Source organism: Petromyzon marinus, chromosome 83, assembly GCF_048934315.1.
Source record: "Petromyzon marinus isolate PM22_M1 ecotype Great Lakes invasive population chromosome 83, UKy_Petmar_22M1.pri1.0, whole genome shotgun sequence".
Taxonomy (NCBI): Eukaryota; Metazoa; Chordata; class Hyperoartia; order Petromyzontiformes; family Petromyzontidae; genus Petromyzon; species Petromyzon marinus.
In genome coordinates this window covers 6,866,441-6,885,511 of record NC_133748.1, presented here as the reverse complement: position 1 = coordinate 6,885,511, position 19,071 = coordinate 6,866,441, and positions in this window count along the sequence as shown.

The window sequence follows — 19,071 nt, the reverse complement described above, 5'->3', positions numbered from 1 at the left end:
TGGGTAGTTTATCATCTTGGATAGATAGTCTGATGTCCTGAATGGAGAGGGCTGTTTTCTGTTATTAGTTGATTGTGGTGCTGGATAAACATTTTGAACAAATTTAATGATGGCATTAACTTACTCTCTGGAAAACGTGGCAATGCTAAGACATTCATTGATGTGTCTTCCAAAGAAGTCAAGTTCGGAGCCTGTATAGGATTTGTTGTGACAAATGCCCTAAAAAGGGGTTTGCATAGCTAGGTTACATGCATGTGCCCATGTGCCACAACAATACTTTGGATCCTGTCACATCCACTGGAGGAGAAATTAACAAGGGTGAATCGGCGATTGGTCAACCTAGGCAGTTTCAGTTGACGGGGTTTGTTCACCACTGTGTCAGCACTCCTAAACCATGATTATTGGGAATGATGCTGTGGATGGAACGTATGTCCATTATGAAGATCAACGTTAAGGACCTTGAAATCTATGGTTCTTGAAGAGTCGTGATGTAGGGCATGATTGGTGTCTTGAAATTAGGTCGGAAAGGAAACTATTGTTCCAATGAATACCAACACTTTCAGCACGAACACTTTTGTTGATGACCAGCCTTACCCGGGGCCCCTTCGCTCCGTCTCTGGGTTTTTCTTATAAACCGCTAAACTCTTTTCCCACCTTCCTTGCCAGGTTATTTCTATGGGCGTAGTCTCTTGTCCTTTTCGCGACCCCTACATTTAATCTTAACCGTGTCCCCACACGAACTTTACATGATGTACAAACAGAGAAACTGTATTATCCAAACAGCTAGAAACTTGCTCAGCAAATCAACTACAAGATAATTTGACCGAGTGGCCTGGGTTGTGTGCTGCTAATTTGGTAGGAAATAAGTGGTTGGTTGAATTTGAGGTTTTTGGCAGGCTCCGGAAGGATGGCAGCCTGCCTAATAATGGTTAGCAGTGTGTCTCTGGCTGCCTGTTGATTACTCGCTTTCAGGTTATGGTCAACTTTCTGTAAAAATAAATATAACTCATCTGTCTGAATGCTTCATCTCTACGGAGATCTGTCCACCAGATCACCACGGATCCCCATTTATAGGCCAGCTTAATAACGATATTATAATACACTTTGAGAGTTCTGAGCTTAACTTGGTTAGGGGTGAGGTAGAACTTTGGATTGTTTGGTAACGTGACGTTTCTGTACACAGTTACTTATTTGAACACTAACAGAAATAAATGAATCCATAGACTGTGGCCCGGTTCTTTTTTTATTTCTATCACTATCTTAATCTGTTTACTGTAACTTTCCCTCTTCCTATGTCCTTGTGTATCTGGGTGCACATTTCCTGAATCTCTGTATCAGTCGATTGCATGTATGGATAAAGAAACATGGAATGAATAAAGTAATTATTAATTAATGCTTGATGGATGAATGTAATGGTATAAATTAATTAATGCATGGATAAAATAAATGAATTAATCAATGCATAATCAAATGCACGTCTGTAAGTGTAACACACGTGTATATAGAATGTTCTATTTTATTTCACAATGTTTTAAAAGGATTCACAGAATAAGGAAGATTGTTAAATAATTCTCAACCAGCCAACTTTTTGTAGCAGTTGGTTTGAGATGGTGATGTTTGCCAATATTGAATAATTATGGAATTTCCAATCAACTAAAGCACCTGATCTTTTGCCTTGTTAGACAGTTTGCGTGTGGCACATACCTGTCTAGTGAAATATTTAGTTTTTCAGGGAAAAACTAAACTTTTCTCACCACTTCCCTGTAAAAGAAATTTACTTCAGTGAAGATCTCAATTATCACACGGATCCACAATTTACACACATTGGCAGATGAAGATGAACCATTTTGTTACGAGCTAAACAATCAATATCCATTGCTATACTGCAATTTCTATGCTCCCATATCTACACTCCTTTACTGACCAGCGTGGTGAAGGCTGAACAACTCCCTACAACCTGCACGGTGTAGGACGGTCTTCATCCAGCATTGGATTGACAAAAGCGATGCACAAGTATAAGACATGAATATTACACAATCCTCTCCATATCTACCGGTTTAGTAATGCATACGAACACATTCTTTATTCAATCACTTTAAATGTGTGTATACCGTTAGGACATGTGCTGAACACATGCCACTCCAGCACGTGTCGTGCTACGATTTTTTTTACTTTGAAACTAAACTATTTATAATTTTACAAGCAAGGCCCACTGAGCTATATAACTCTTTTTCAGAAGCGACCTGGCCACAAATGATAACAAAACGGCTTTTCGCGTGGAACTTATAGCAACTAAATAGTCTAAGCCCATTTTTTTTATATGGGGGGTAACGGGAGACCTGGAAAAAATCCTACGTGAAAACGAGGTGATCATGCAAACGCCAAATTTAGAGGTGTCAGTGCTGGGATCAAACCCACAACCTATTGCACACGAGGTGAGGTAGTTAACATCTCACGACTGTAGTGCCCCTTTACCTTAACAATCATCAGCCAATGAAGGCTTCCCCGAGCCGTCACAGTTCTGCAGTGCAACAATCCTCTCAGTACCTGCACACGGGATGATTTCATCGCTCCATCTCCTCTCAGACGATTCGGTTCTTGGTTGCTTCACGAACTTGGGAGTTGTACGGCGCTGCAACACTCAGAGGCCCTCGCAGTGCAGAACGCTGCTGCTGTGAAGAGAGGCGTAGAGAAACGACTGAAACCCTCGACCCTTCAATGGCCAAACAGGTTCTTTGGGATTGCGGGCGTGGGCGAGTGCCAATGGGTTGAGTAAACATTTTTAAATATTCTCCAACGACGCTCATGATTATTTTGAGTTGTATATAATTATTCGTTAAACGAGGATCTATATATTAATTTAGGTTCCTTCCCTTCAACATCCAGCGGTCCACCAGCATTGGTACAAGCAAAGCCTGACTCTGCTGATGAGACATTCAATGCAAATACAGGTACGGAGTTTTGCTTGTGGTAAATCAGAGCTACTGAAATAATAAACTCTCAGAAGATTGACGCGAATAATTATTGTGTTCAGTTCATCTTTAGACAATGGGCGATTTCAAATTAGCTGATTCACAACTCTCATCCCACCCTCACGTCCTCCACTGTTGCATCGTTGTACTGACATATTCCGTTGTTGACGGGGTTTGTTCACCCCACGTGTTGAAGAAATGTGTCAGCACTCCTCAACCATGATTTTTGGGAAGCATGCATGGAACGTATGTCAATTATGAAGATCAACGTTAAGGACTTGGGAATATATGGTTCTTGAAGAGCCGTGAGGTAGGGCATGGTTGGTTTCTTGAAATTTAGGTCGGTAAGGAAACTATTGTTTCAATCAATACCAACACTTACGGCACGAACACTGTTGTTGATGACAAGCCTTACCCTGATCCCCTTCGCTTCGTTTCCTCTACATTTATCTCTCCTGCCAATCTGTATCTGTGGGCTTTTCTTGTAAACCGCTAACCCCTTGTCCCACCTTCCTTGCCAGGTTATCACTGTGGGAGTGGTCTCTTGTCCGTTTCGCGACCCCCACATTCAATCCTAACCGTGTCCCCATACGAACTTTACATGATGTACAAACAGATAAACTGTATTAGCCAATCAGCTCGAAACTTGCCCAGCAAATCCACTAAAGGATTATTTTACCGAGTGGCCTGGGCTGTTTGCTGTATTTTGGTAGGAAATAAATGGTTGGTTGAATTTGAGGTTTTTGGCAGGTTCCAGTTGGATGGCAGCCTGCCTAATAATGGTTAGCAGTGTGTCTCTGGCTGCCTGTTGATTACTCGCTTTCAGGTTATGGTCAACTTTCTGTAAAAATAAATATAACTCATCTGTATGAATGCTTCATCTCTACAGAGATCTGTCCACCAGATCACCACGGATCCCCATTTATAGGCCAGCTTAATAATGTTATTATAATACACCTTGAGAGTTCTGAGCTTAACTTGGTTAGGGGTGAGGTAGAACTTTGGATTGTTTGGTAACGTGACGTTTCTGTACACAGTTACTTATTTGAACACTAACAGAAATAAATGAATCCATAGACTGTGGCCCGGTTCTTTTTTTTATTTCTATCACTATCTTAATCTGTTTACTGTAACTTTCCCTCATCCTATGTCCCTGTGTATCTGGGTGCACATTTCCTGAATCTCTGTATCAGTCTATTGCATGTATTGATAACGAAACATGGAATGAATTAAGTAATTATTAATTAATGCTTGATGGATGAATGTAATGGTATAAATGAATTAATGCAAGGATAAAATCAATGAATTAATCAATGGATAATCAAATGCATGTCTGTAAGTGTAACACACGTGTATATAGAATGTTCTATTTTATTTCACAATGTTTTTAAAGGATTCACAGAATAAGGAAGATTGTTAAATTATTCTCAACCAGCCAACTTTTTGTAGCAGTTGGTTTGAGATGGTGATGTTTGCCAATATTGAATAATAATGGTATTTACAATCAACTAAACCAGCTTATCGTTTGCCTTGTTAGACAGTTTGCGTGTGGCACATACCTGTCTTGTTAAATATTTAGTTTTTCAGGAAAACCGAAACTTTTCTCACCACTTCCCTGTAAAATAAATTTACTTCAGTGAAGATCTCCATTTTCACACTGATCCACAATTTACACACATTGGCAGATGAAGATGAACCATTGTGTCATGAGCTAAACAATCAATATCCATTGATTGCTATACTGCACTTCTATGCTCCCATATCTACACTCCATTACTGACCAGCGTGGTGAAGGCTAAACAACTCCCTACAACCTGCACGGCGTTGGACGGTCTTCATCCAGCATTGGATTGACAAAAGCGACGCACAAGTACAAGACATGAACATTACACAATCCTCTCCATATCTCCCGGTTTAGTAATGCATACGAACACATTCCTTATTCAATCACTTTAAATGTGTGTATACCGTTAGGACATGTGCTGAACACATGCCACTCCAGCACGTGTCGTGCTATCATTTTTTTTTACTTTGAAACTAAACTATTTATAATTTAACAAGTATCGCCCACTGAGCTATATAACTATTTTTCAGAAGCGACCTGGCCACAAATGATAACGAAATGGCTTATCGCGTGGAAATTTATAGCAACTAAATAGTCTAAGCCCATTTTTTTTAAATGTGTGGGGTAACGGGTGACCTGGAGAAAATCCTACGTGAAAAAGAGGTGATCATGCAAACGCCAAATAAACAGGTGTCAGGGCTGGGATCGAACCCACGAACGATTGCACACAAGGTGAGGTAGTTAACATCTCACGACTGTAGTGCCCCTTTACCTTTACAATCATCAGCCATGAGCGATACACTGCTGGATGAAGGCTTCCCCGAGCCGTCACGGTTCTGCAGTGCAACAATCCTCTCAGTACCTGCACACGGGATGATTTCATCGCTCAATCTCCTCTCAGACGATTCGGTTCTTGGTTGCTTCACGAACTTGGGAGTTGTACGGCGCTGCAACACTCCAAGACCCTCGCAGTGCAGAACGCTGCTGCTTTGAAGAGAGACGTAGAGAAACGACTGCGACCCTCGACCCTTCAATGGCCAAACCGGTTCTGTGGGATTGCGGGTGTGGGCGAGTGCCAATGCGTTGAGTAAACATTTTTAAATATTCTCCAACGACGCTCATGATTATTTTGAGTTGTATATAATTATTTGTTAAACGAGGATCAAAATATTAATTTAGGTTCCTTCCCTTCAACATCCAGCGGTCCACCAGCATTGGTACAAGCAAAGCCTGACTCTGCTGATGAGACATTCAATGCAAATACAGGTACGGAGTTTTGCTTGTGGTAAATCAGAGCTACTGAAATAATTTACTCTCAGAAGGTTGACGCGAATAATTATTGTGTTCAGTTCATCTTTAGACAATGGGCGATTTCAAAGTAGCTGATTCACAACTCTCATCCCACCCTCACGTCCTCCACTGTTGCATCGTTGTACTGACATATTCCGTTGTTGACGGGGTTTGTTCACCCCACGTGTTGAAGAAATGTGTCAGCACTCCTCAACCATGATTTTTGGGAAACATGCATGGAACGTATGTCAATTATGAAGATCAACGTTAAGGACTTGGGAATATATGGTTCTTGAAGAGTCGTGAGGTAGGGCATGGTTGGTTTCTTGAAATTTAGGTCGGTAAGGAAACTATTGTTTCAATCAATACCAACACTTACGGCACGAACACTGTTGTTGAAGACAAGCCTTACCCTGAGCCCCTTCGCTTCGTTTCCTCTACATGTATCTCTCATGCCAATCTGTATCTGTGGGCTTTTCTTGTAAACCGCTAACCCCTTGTCCCACCTTCCTTGCCAGGTTATTACTGTGGGAGTGGTCTCTTGTCCGTTTCGCGACCCCCACATTCAATCCTAACCGTGTCCCCACACGAACTTTACATGATGTACAAACACATAAACTGTATTAGCCAATCAGCTCGAAACTTGCCCAGCAAATCCACTAAAGGATTTTTTTACCGAGTGGCCTGGGCTGTTTGCTGTATTTTGGTAGGAAATAAATGGTTGGTTGAATTTGAGGTTTTTTGCAGGTTCCAGTTGGATGGCAGCCTGCCTAATAATGGTTAGCAGTGTGTCTCTGGCTGCCTGTTGATTACTCGCTTTCAGGTTATGGTCAACTTTCTGTAAAAATAAATATAACTCATCTGTCTGAATGCTTCATCTCTACAGAGATCTGTCCACCAGATCACCACGGATCCCCATTTATAGGCCAGCTTAATAATGATATTATAATACACCTTGAGAGTTCTGAGCTTAACTTGGTTAGGGGTGAGGTAGAACTTTGGATTGTTTGGTAACGTGACCTTTCTGTACACAGTTACTTATTTGAACACTAACAGAAATAAATTAATCCATAGACTGTGGCCCGGTTCTTTTTTTATTTCTATCACTATCTTAATCTGTTTACTGTAACTTTCCCTCATCCTATGTCCCTGTGTTTCTGGGTGCACATTTCCTGAATCTCTGTATCAGTCGATTGCATGTATGGATAAAGAAACATGGAATAAATTAAGTAATTATTAATTAATGCTTGATGGATGAATGTAATGGTATAAATGAATTAATGCAAGGATAAAATAAATGAATTAATCAATGGATAATCAAATGCATCTCTGTAAGTGTAACACGCGTGTATATAGAATGTTCTATTTTATTTCACAATGTTTTTAAAGGATTCACAGAATAAGGAAGATTGTTAAATCATTCTCAACCAGCCAACTTTTTGTAGCAGTTGGTTTGAGATGGTGATGTTTGCCAATATTGAATAATAATGGTATTTCCAATCAACTAAACCAGTTTATCTTTTGCCTTGTTAGACAGTTCGCGTGTGGCACATACCTGTCTTGTTAAATATTTAGTTTTTCAGGGAAAACCGAAACTTTTCTCACCACTTCCCTGTAAAAGAAATTTACTTCAGTGAAGATCTCCATTTTCACACTGATCCACAATTTACACACATTGGCAGATGAAGATGAACCATTGTGTCATGAGCTAAACAATCAATATCCATTGATTGCTATACTGCACTTCTATGCTCCCATATCTACACTCCATTACTGACCAGCGTGGTGAAGGCTAAACAACTCCCTACAACCTGCACGGCGTTGGACGGTCTTCATCCAGCATTGGATTGACAAAAGCGACGCACAAGTACAAGACATGAACATTACACAATCCTCTCCATATCTCCCGGTTTAGTAATGCATACGAACACATTCTTTTTTCAATCACTTTAAATGTGTGTATACCGTTAGGACATGTGCTGAACACATGCCACTCCAGCACGTGTCGTGCTATGATTTTGTTTTACTTTGAAACTAAACTATTTATAATTTAACAAGCAATGCCCACTGAGCTATATAACTATTTTTCAGAAGCGACCTGGCCACAAATGATAACGAAATGGCTTATCGCGTGGAAATTTATATCAACTAAATAGTCTAAGCCCATTTTTTTTAAACGTGGGGGGTAACGGGTGACCTGGAGAAAATCCTACGTGAAAAAGAGGTGAACATGCAAATGCCAAATTAACAGGTGTCAGGGCTGTGATCGAACCCACGAACGATTGCACACAAGGTGAGGTAGTTAACATCTCGCGACTGTAGTGCCCCTATACCTTAACAATCATCAGCCATGAGCGATCCACTGCTGGATGAAGGCTTCCCCGATCCGTCACGGTTCTGCAGTGCAACAATCCTCTCAGTACCTGCACACGGGATGATTTCATCGCTCCATCTCCTCTCAGACGATTGGGTTCTTGGTTGATTCACGAACTTGGGAGTTGTACGGCGCTGCAACACTCAGAGACCCTCGCAGTGCAGAACGCTGCTGCTTTGAAGAGAGGCGTAGAGAAACGACTGAGACCCTCGACCCTTCAATGGCCAAACAGGTTCTTTGCGATTGCGGGCGTGGGCGAGTGCCAATGGGTTGAGTAAACATTTTTAAATATTCTCCAACGACACTCATTATTATTTTGAGTTGTATAGAATTATTCGTTAAACGAGGATCTATATATTAATTTAGGTTCCTTCCCTTCAACATCCAGCGGTCCACCAGCATTGGTACAAGCAAAGCCTGACTCTGCTGATGAGACATTCAATGCAAATACAGGTACGGAGTTTTGCTTGTGGTAAATCAGAGCTACTGAAATAATAAACTCTCAGAAGATTGACGCGAATAATTATTGTGTTCAGTTCATCTTTAGACAATGGGCGATTTCAAAGTAGCTGATTCACAACTCTCATCCCATCCTCACGTCCTCCACTGTTGCATCGTTGTGCTGACATATTCCGTTGTTGACGGGGTTTGTTCACCCCACGTGTTGAAGAAATGTGTCAGCACTCCTCAACCATGATTTTTGGGAAACATGCATGGAACGTATGTCAATTATGAAGATCAACGTTAAGGACTTGGGAATATATGGTTCTTGAAGAGTCGTGAGGTAGGGCATGGTTGGTTTCTTGAAATTTAGGTCGGTAAGGAAATTATTGTTCCAATCTATACCAACACTTATGGCATGAACACTTTTGTTGATGTCCAGCCTTACCCGACGCCCTTCGCTTCGTCTCCCCTACATTTATCTCTCCTGCTAATCTGTATCTGTGGGTTTTTCTTGTAAACCGTTAACCCCTTGTCCCGCCTTCCTTGCAAGGTCATTTCTATGGGCATAGTCTCTTGTCCTTTTCGCGACCCCCACATTCAATCCTAACCGTGTCCGCACACGAACATTACATGAGGTACAAACAGAGAAACTGTATTATCCAAGCAGCTCGAAATTGCTCAGCAAATCAACTACAGGATAGATTTATCGAGTGGCCTGGGCTGTTTGCCGTTATTTTGGTAGGAAATAAGTTGTTGGTTGAATTTGAGGTTTTTGGCAGGCTCCGGTAGGATGACAGCCTGCCTAATAATGGTTAGCAGCCTGTCTCTGGCTGCCTGTTGATGACTCGCTTTCAGGTTATGGTCAACTTTCTGTAAAATTAAATACGACTCATCTGTCTGAATGCTTCATCTCTACAGAGATCTGTCCACCAGATCACCACTGATCCACATTTATATGACAGTTTAATAACGATATTATAATGCACCTTGAGAGTTATGAGCTTAACTTGGTTAGGGGAGAGGTAGAACTTTTAAATTATTTGGTAAAGTAGTGTTTCTGTACACACTGAGTTATTTGAGCACTTACAGAAATACATGATTCCATAGACTGTGTCCCGGTTCTTTTTTTATTTCTTTCACTATCTTAATCTGTTTACTGTAACTTTCCCTCTTCCTATGTCCCTGTGTATCTGGGTGCACATTTCCTGAATCTCTGTATCAGTCGATTGCATGTATGGATAAAAAATATGGAATTAATAGAAATAATTATGAATTCATGCATGTGTAGTGACATAGGATGGGTCACTACAGCGTGTAGTGCTGGTTACTGACAGAGAGAGGAAATGTGGGCGTAATAGCCGACCTGCCAGCAGAGCAGGGTGTAGCACCCATTCTGCCAGCAGAGCATGCAATGCCACAGAGTGGGTCACCAGGGTGCGTGGCGCTGGCTGCTTGCAGAGGGTGGCATATGAGGACATGACACCCTGGCTGGCTGGCGGAGCACGTGATCGTCCGGAATACAGGATGTATGGCAAAGGTGACCGAGGGGAGACGTGAGGTATAGCCCAGAACCTTCTGCTGGGTTTCAGAAGGGTGTGTGGCTGAGGGCGGAGCCAGGCCACGCCGGGGGGCACAAAAGGGAAGTCCCGAGGCTGGATAAGGGCTGTCTGTCGGTGGAATGGAACACAACGTGCTACGTCTTCATCTTCATCTCCGGCGCCATGGGTCAGACAGTGTGCCAGCTGCTCTGACCCGTTTATAGTTATTTTGTGTATCAGTGTTAAAAGTGTAGAATAAAACGTGTGTTGCCTCCTACTATTAGTGTCTCAGAAGTGACTCACTACATTTGGTGCCAATAGTGTTAACGATATATGATAAAATTGGGAAAATTATACTTAGAATGTTGATGTTTATACGGAGGAAGACACTCACCGTGGTGTCTTCAGACGAGGAAGACAGCGGGGAGGTTATTCCCCAGACAGCCCCGGGACGTGGGACCCCGGAGAATAATCCCGATGTGGCGCTCCTGGCAGAGCATCGGGAGGAAGACGGCGACTCCGCACTGCGGTCGTCAGGAGGAGGACGCCGTATATGAAATACCCGGCAGTGCTGGTGGCGGAGCTGGACATGGAGGAGCCGGAGGAAGATGTGGTGGTTCGAGAGAGGCTTGTGGACAGCCCCGCTGCCGCCATTAACCAAGCGCGGGAAACCGCGGAGCCCCAGCCAACTTGGATGGCCGCCATTTTGTCGACTGGGCAGGAAATGGCTCCTACCACGTACGACTCGCCGCCGAATTCGCGTGCAGAGATGCACACCCTCAAGAAGCGGTTGCCATTTGTATGGGAGTTTGCAGCCGTGGGGGGCGATTGGGCTGCCTTTCAAAGCTGGTTTGCTGCAACGTGTGAGCTCACGGGATAGACTAATGTTGAGGCGCTGTGAGTGCTGCCTACGACTTTGGATGATGATGCCTTGGCGGCATTTTATGCGATTCCCCCAATGGACAGGATGACGCTGTCACAGGCGTATGCCCATCCGACAGCTATATTTGATCTGCCGTCCAATGTGTGTCAAAAATGTATAACGCAAAGACGAGGGGATGCCAAGACACCTCTCGCCTTCCGGAACACGCTGATGTCGCTGGCCCAAGCCGCATATCCCAAGATGCATCAAGCGGGGTTGAACTTCCTGGTGTTGGAGAGATTGTTGGAGTTGGAGTGGGAAATTAACGTTTTTCTGCCCGCCATGGAAGAGGACGACCTGACTTCGATTAAGGTAGCTCGATGCATACAGGCACATTGTAAAATGCGACGGTGAGTCGGGGTGCATCATACAATGGCCTCCACAGTAATTTCAGGCATCTTCATCGCAGACCATGTCAGGTTCGCACGTCTCTGCTCCTTGTTGGGTCACGGCGTGTGATAGTCGGGTTTTAGAGGGTGGCAGATGGCCGCGGCGTCCAGGGCAGTGGACCATGTTGGCGCATTGTGTCGTGGCGGTGGCGGCGGGAATGTCTGCAGTTGTGGGGACTGTGCAGGGTGTTGAGGTGCAGGTGCTCATTGATACGGAAGCATCCGCTACCATCATTTTGGAGTTTATTTATAGGTCCTTGCCACCAAAATGGGGTTGTCTTAGTCCAGTGGGTCGTCCATGTGTTGCCGCTAATGGCGAAATTATTGTGGGCCAATCATCGACAGTACGGTTTGGTGATATTGAAATGACGGGCCCAGTGTTGGTTTCGAAGTCACTGGTGGTGCCTTGTTTGTTGGGAACTGATTATTTTTAAGAAGATGCCCCTCAAGATTTTGATTGACCAGGGGTGTGTTGAGCTGCCATTGGGGCGTCGATTGGCTTTTTTGTCTTCCCGAACTCAGTTGCATATAGCTAACGCTATGGTTTAGCCCCTGGTAAGCGAAACTGTTCTAGTTCCCCCGGATGCACAGATGCTTGTGCCTTTGTTCAGTTCAGTTTATTTTTCAGTTCAGTTTATTTTGGTATAGCCCTGCGAGCCATCCGGCTCTTGAACTGCGGAAACAGCTCGATCGGGAAGTTACTGAGGTGGGGGTTATTTTAACCGATTTGAACAGAGCGGTTCGTGGTCTCACTTTGTTGCGGGCCCAGACGATTGTGAGGGTGGATCAGGAGCCCTTCCTCCAGGTGATGAATGCTGGATTGAGTACCGTGGTTATACAGGTGGGTACGGTTTTGGCCCACGCAATGGCCATGTGTTGTCGAGATACCAGTGACGTGACTGCTCAGGTTGTGGCTTCAGTGGAACGGAGAGCGGTGTCGGATGAATCATGGATGGATGCGTTCTGTTCGGAAAATCTGGATTTGTCGTGGTAGCAGAGGGTCAGGTTTCGTGTACTGCTCCGGGAATTCTCTGATCTGTTTATTAAGAATACATTTGATATTGGCCGCACGTCCCTGATGCATCATCATATTGATATGGGTAGCGCTGCTCCCATATGTCAGAATTCGTTTTGGTTTAGTCCTAAAGAGAAGGACCATGTGTGTCAGGCGGTCGACGAAATGTTGGCGGCTGATATAATTTCCCCTTCCACCAGTCCGTGGGGAGCGAACATTGTCCTGGTTAAAAAGCAGAGGAGTTTGAGATTGTGTGTGAATTTTCGGAAATTAAACAAGTTCTCTGTTGCAGATGCATACCCACTCCCACGGATGGACGATTCATTGGATGCACTGTCGGGTGCGCGATTTTTCTCCAACATAGATTTGTTGTCAGAGTTTTGGCAGTTGCCTATGGATGAAAGTTGCAAGCAAAAAACAGCATTCTGCAAACCGCAGGGGTTGTTTCAATTTAACTGATTTCTGATGGGACTTCACTCGGCTCCAGCCACGTTCCAGTGACTTATGGATTTAGTGCTATTGGGACTCCAATGGGATTCGTGTTTGATTTATTTGGATGACGTAGTCGTCTTTGGATGCACGTTTCAGGAACTTGTTATATATGCTGGGTCTTGTAAAATTAGTACAAATAATGAAAGTTAAATGTAAACGAAAAAATATCAGAAATTATGTTAATTCATGTAATTATGCAGGTAATTTATGCGATTTAGAGAGGTGTAATTGTATTAAGTTATGCCAGTGTAAGTAATTATGTTAATGCAGGCAATTATGATGACTAGGCTCTGCTTCCTTGTCTCGGGTCGTATTATCAATCGGGATAATACAATGAGTTGTATGAAGTTATGCAAGTGTGATGTAAGTATGCTGATCAAGCTCGGCTTTGTTGTCTTGTAATCGGGATCATACAATGATTGTCACTTTAACATTTACTGATTATGTTTTAGTGTGTTTATGCCAGGTCTCCAAATTAAAATCTCACCGCAGGATACAGTTCTCATAATCAAGATTATTATGCATGAACTTAGGAAGGCACCACTTAGACACTTCTGTGTTATGCAACTTTAATTTCTAAACAAAAACATAACGCTATAATATGCAAACTCTTATGTCTGGAATGTCAACACAGTACTCCTGGAGATGTCCTCCTCATTGATCCGTACATTTAACCCTAAACGATTACGTTTGTTAAACTGGGTAACAAAACAATATTTTAATTCCTCAGAGTAAAGCGGGCATATACGGCAATAGGAAAATAAAACATATCCCGAAAGCAAAAGTAGACCTCAATGAATTCATTGGTAAGATTATGCAATTAACAAACTATCTTGGAACAATGGTGTGTGGCAGTGTGCCTGCTTCAGCAAATGCTTATCAATTGGTTAAGGCTTCAATACATTCGCCGGCAAGATCCTGTGATCAAAATAAAAAAATGAACACGATAGTCTCCCTGTGAGTGTGTAGATTCGTAACGTAGGTTTTATAAACGTTTAGTTTCATCAATTAATTCATTGGTACAATTAAGCAATTAACAAAAAAGAATGACTAAAATACTTCTAAACGACCGTATCCACGTTTCTCAATGGGCAGCAATGTTCTTCACCATCAGCGAATAGTTGGCACACTCTTATTTTTAGTCCTCTTATTATTAGTCCCGATATGTGTGTTATGTGTTTGTTGTTGATTTTGTCTCCTTATTCAACTCTTTGCGTTAAGCAGATGCCGGGCGATGCGTTGTAGGTGTGTGAATGTGGGCGTCTCATACAAACAGCTGCCTCGCTCTTTCTCTCTTTGAGGCGGCAGCTGCAGCTGTTTGTCTACTGCTGGATGAAGAGAGTCGGCACAACGCTTGTCTTTGAAGGTGCTCGTAGTGCTCGCCGTTTGTCCGCTGGCCACTGATACCCTTGTCGGTGGCGCTGGTGGCGCTGCTGCGCGCTCTCTACTGCTCCGTGCTATCTGGAGATGCACGATTGCGCGTGCAGCTGGTCCTCTGCGATGCTGGCTTGGTCGATGCTTGGCGCTTTCCACCATTTCTCCCGGTTGATTGCTTGTCGTTGCTCGTCACTCTATCTCTCTCCTTGACCGTGCAGCTGCCAGGTGGGAGTTGGCACTCAGTGTAGAATAACTTGAGCGATACTTCTTCTGTCAGTACCGAACTCGTACTTGGTGACACATCGCTACTCGGCAAGCCTCGCCATCCTTGGTCGATTGCAGGGCCCACCCCGGAGCTTGCCGCTTGCCATACTGAATTATACGTGTCGTGTCACTGCATATATCTGAAATTCTCTCCCCTCCACGCGTCTCTTGCGAGGGGGAAAATGTGTTGTGTCAAATTGTTGGAAGACAAAAGTGGCTGGGGAGGCTCTGATTCCATGGAATACATGTTATCTGGTCTTGTGTGTTTGACCTATTTTTCTTGTGTCTCTTTTGAGTTACCCCCGGTCTACCTCGTGATAATTATTTGGTTTATGTTTAACCAAGATTTGTAATGTGCCCTCGTTGTTACCACCACTATTCCGAGGGTTTTGCTAAGCTTTGTTCTCAGTCCGTGTCGCCAGGGATTGGTGTTTTATTCTCGAATTATATTTTGATATCCTGAGGTTGGAGATATAGCTTAGTTTGGACTTAAGCTTTCGTGATTGCAGGAGCTCATGTACTTTGGTTCATTTGTTGAAGTTACATAGATAGAAAGAGGTAAAACAAAAACAAGGGGCATCTGTTTGGTCGCTTCCCCCCCTCTCCTCTTGGTGACTCCTGACTGGCTGCTTTCCATCACATTTTATGTTTGTTTGCATTCCACACCCCCCTTTTTCCTGCCTCCGTGGTTTCTGCTAAAAGGGAGGGAGGCACTCTCCCTTCATACGTATTGTATGGCTACTCTGTGTTGTGTCAAATTGTTGGAAGACAAAGGCGGCCAGGGAGGCTCTGATTGCATGGATTACATATTATCTGGTCTTGTGTGTTTGACCTATTTTTCTCGTATCTCTTTTGAGTTACCCCCGGTCTAATCTCTTTTGATTATTATTTGGTTTATGTTTAACCAAGATTTGTAATGCACCACTAGATGTTACCTCCGGTATTCCAAGGGTTTTATTAACCTTAGCTCCTTTTCTGTATCCAAGGATCCGTGCTTTTTATTCTCGAGTTATATTTTGATATCCTGAGGATGGAGATATAACTAAGTTTCCACTTAAGCTTTCTTGACTGCCGGAATTAATATTCCTTGGTTCTCTTGGTAAAGTCACGTAGATAGAAAGATACAATAAGAAATAAAATAATGAATACTGCAGTCTATAATGTCGACTAATTCTTATAGACAAGCTTTGAACTTTTACCATATGAAAAAAAAATATCAGTTATAATGTCCGTTTGCCCTGTGCTCTGCATCCATGCCAGTGAGTCTGGCTATTTGTTTGTGAACTGTCCACAACGTCGGCGGGAAGGTCATGTCATGTGGTCCTTTGACAATCTGGAGATTTCCCAGATCGTCGTTAACCCCCCTTTGCCTCGGAGTTTATTATTTAATGGCTCTTTTATGGCCTCCTCCCTTGAGTTGCTTTAAATGCGGTAAGGCAGCTGGGTGTGAGGGCTGGGATGTGCCTCACCCTTTCATGCTCCATTCTCGCCTCGATCAATTATAAAAAAAAAATATTGGCAGAATTATTCTAATATACATTTTTGGAAAAAGGCCTATATATACAACATTCTGCAGCGGCTGCGTTCGGTGTTTGTCAAAATGCGGGCAGCCAATTTTAGGTTTCAGCCGCAAAAATGTCACCTCTTGCAAAAGTCGGTTCACTATTTAGGTCACATTGTTAGCGAGGCCGGAATTGCCATGGACCCTGACAACACTGCATTTGTGCGAAAGTGGCCAACCCCATTGCCAGTGGGTGAAGTCCGCAGTTTTGTTGGGTTCGCGTCATACTACCGACGCTTTGTGCCCAGGTTCGAGACAGTTGCGAAGCTGCTCCACGCTCTCACTGCAAAGGGTCAGAGGTTTCCGTGGGGGAAGGAGGAGGAGGCCGCATTTGTTGTGTTGCGCGATGACCTCGTTAATGCACCTCCCCTTCGGTACCCTGATTTCTCATTGCAATTCGTGCTGGGTACTGTCCTCCGTAGAGCAGCGCTATTGTGTTACCCGCCGCGAGTTGTTGGCTATCGTGAATTTTATGCAGCAGTACCGTCCGTACCTCTATGGTAGGCAGTTTGTGGTACGCACAGATCACGCGGCCCTGCAATATGCGCTGTGAATTGACCAGCCGTCCGGACAGCTCTCATGATGGTTGGAGGTTTAACAGGACTACTCCTTCACAGTCACCTACAGGAAAGGGTTGCGCCACTGTAATGCGGACGCTTTGTCGCGATTGTCGCCCAAGGTCTAATGGGCATGTTTTATGGGTGCCGGGCAATGTAAACTGGTAGGTGAATGAGAGCATTGCGCCGTTATAGCGTCGGTGGACTCTCCACCACCCGTAGCGACGGTCATGGGCGACAACACCATTGGTCTTGCACACGAGGAGTGGGGGTGCCTCCAGGCAGAGGATGCCTCCCTTGTCACCATGTCGGTACAACGAGCAGTAGGAAGGGTCCAGGGTGTATGTCCCCCGTGGTCCTCCGAGATGGGATTCTCATGAGATGGGATGCAGAAGTGCAGCGTTACCGCATCGTTGTGCTGACTGCTCTGTGGGGTAGCGTTACGAGAGCTGCCCATTGTGCAGTTTATGCACCTTGGGGTGTGTGGAATGTGCACCCCGAAAGCCCCAACCGAGGCTGGCCTGATCACGGTTGCAGTCTATTGGGGTAATACATTTTTGCTTGTGGGGGTGGAGTACCTGTTACGGTGGCCAGTGTCATGGCCCCTGCCAGATCAGTCAGCTGCGTATATTATGGATGCGTTCCTTCATGGGTACATGTTCGATAAAGGGGCCCCGGAATGTCTCCTTATGGACCAAGGTCGGAATTTTTCTTTGAAGTTGTTGAAGTGTGTGATCTGTTGGTTACAAAGAAAATTCGTACTTTGCCCTACCATCCCCAAACTGACGGGATGGTATAGCGCCTGTACAGGACTCTTACATCCATGTTTTGCCAACAAATCCGATTGGGACCTACATGTTCCGGATGTTCCCGTGGCCTATAGGATGGTCCCTCACGCCTCTACCGGGTTCTCCCCTTTTTTATATACGGGAGAGAGAGTGACCCCCCCCCCCCCATGGAAGCCCAGTTAAATATTGAGTCTGGTAAAAAGAGAGTCGCTGTGCCAGGAATTATGCACCTCACCCTTAAACAATTGATGAAAGCTGTTGTATACGGCTCTTTTTCCAAAATTGATATTAATAATAATACCTGCCGATATTTTTTTTTATAAATAAATAACACCCGCTACGACAAAGACCAGAAAACATCATCTGCAGATCGTAAAACAGCCATTAAAAATAAATAATAAACTCCGGGGCAAAGGGAGGTTAGCGACTATCTGCAAAATCTCCAGATTGCCAAAGGACAATTCACAAACAAACCTATTTTATGTAACAGCCGCCCGGGGTCACCAAGAGGGGAGGGGGGCAATCATGCGCGGCCACGGTGAAAGAGCGGACGGGGAGGGCATCTGTTTTTTCTCTCTCTCGCAAGAGATGCGGAGAGAGGAGAGAGAATTTCACATTTTAAACTCGGCAAGGGACAGCGAGACAGCAGATCGGAAGAAGACATCAAGCCAGCTCCGGGGCATGGCCTCGAGACATTAGCAATGGGTGCAGTGTCCTGCAGAGAAGAGGGGCGAGGGGATGTTAGGTGCTGAGTTCGGCATGGACCGACAGAGTATCGCTGAAAGTTATTCTACATTCATCTTGATGTTTTGAGTCGCTTGCAGAATCGAGGATTGTGATGAGCTGTATCGTACTAAGCTATCAGAGTTGTGTAAGAGGTGTGCAAATACAATTTTCAAGTTTTGAGAGTGAGCGACAATTCGGCACTCGACAGTTCAACAAGACAACAGCTCGGCAAGCGCCAGAAGAGGGCGGCGAGCGGCAGGCTCCAAGGGGCCCCGCGATCAACCGAGGATGGCGAGGCTGGCAGAGTAGCGATGTATACACGAGTGTGAGTTCAGAGCTGAAAGACGAATTATCACTCAAAGATTTGTATTTATACATCGAGTGCCAGCTCCCAGCTGCAGCGCAACCAGCGCCACCAAGCAAGCGGCCAAGCGTGTGCCGACTTGGCTCATCCAGCAGCAGAAAGAGCCTGCCGCTGTCAGCTCATTATCCAGCGGCGAGCGTGATCGTGCGCATCTCCACGGAGACAGCGCGTGCGGCGCAGCTCATCATCCAGCGGCGAGCGCGTTCGAGCATCTCCACAGAGAGAGCGCATGCGGCGCAGCTACTACAGCAGTGGAAAGAGCCTGCTGCTGTCAGCTCATTATCCAGCGGCGAGCATGATCGTGCGCATCTCCACGGAGAGAGCGCGTGCGGCGCAGCTCATCATCCAGCGGCAGAGAAAACCTTCAGTCAACGTCCAACGCCGAGCGATAGAGGAAACCAGCCGTTGTTCATATACCCCTCCCTCACCTTCAC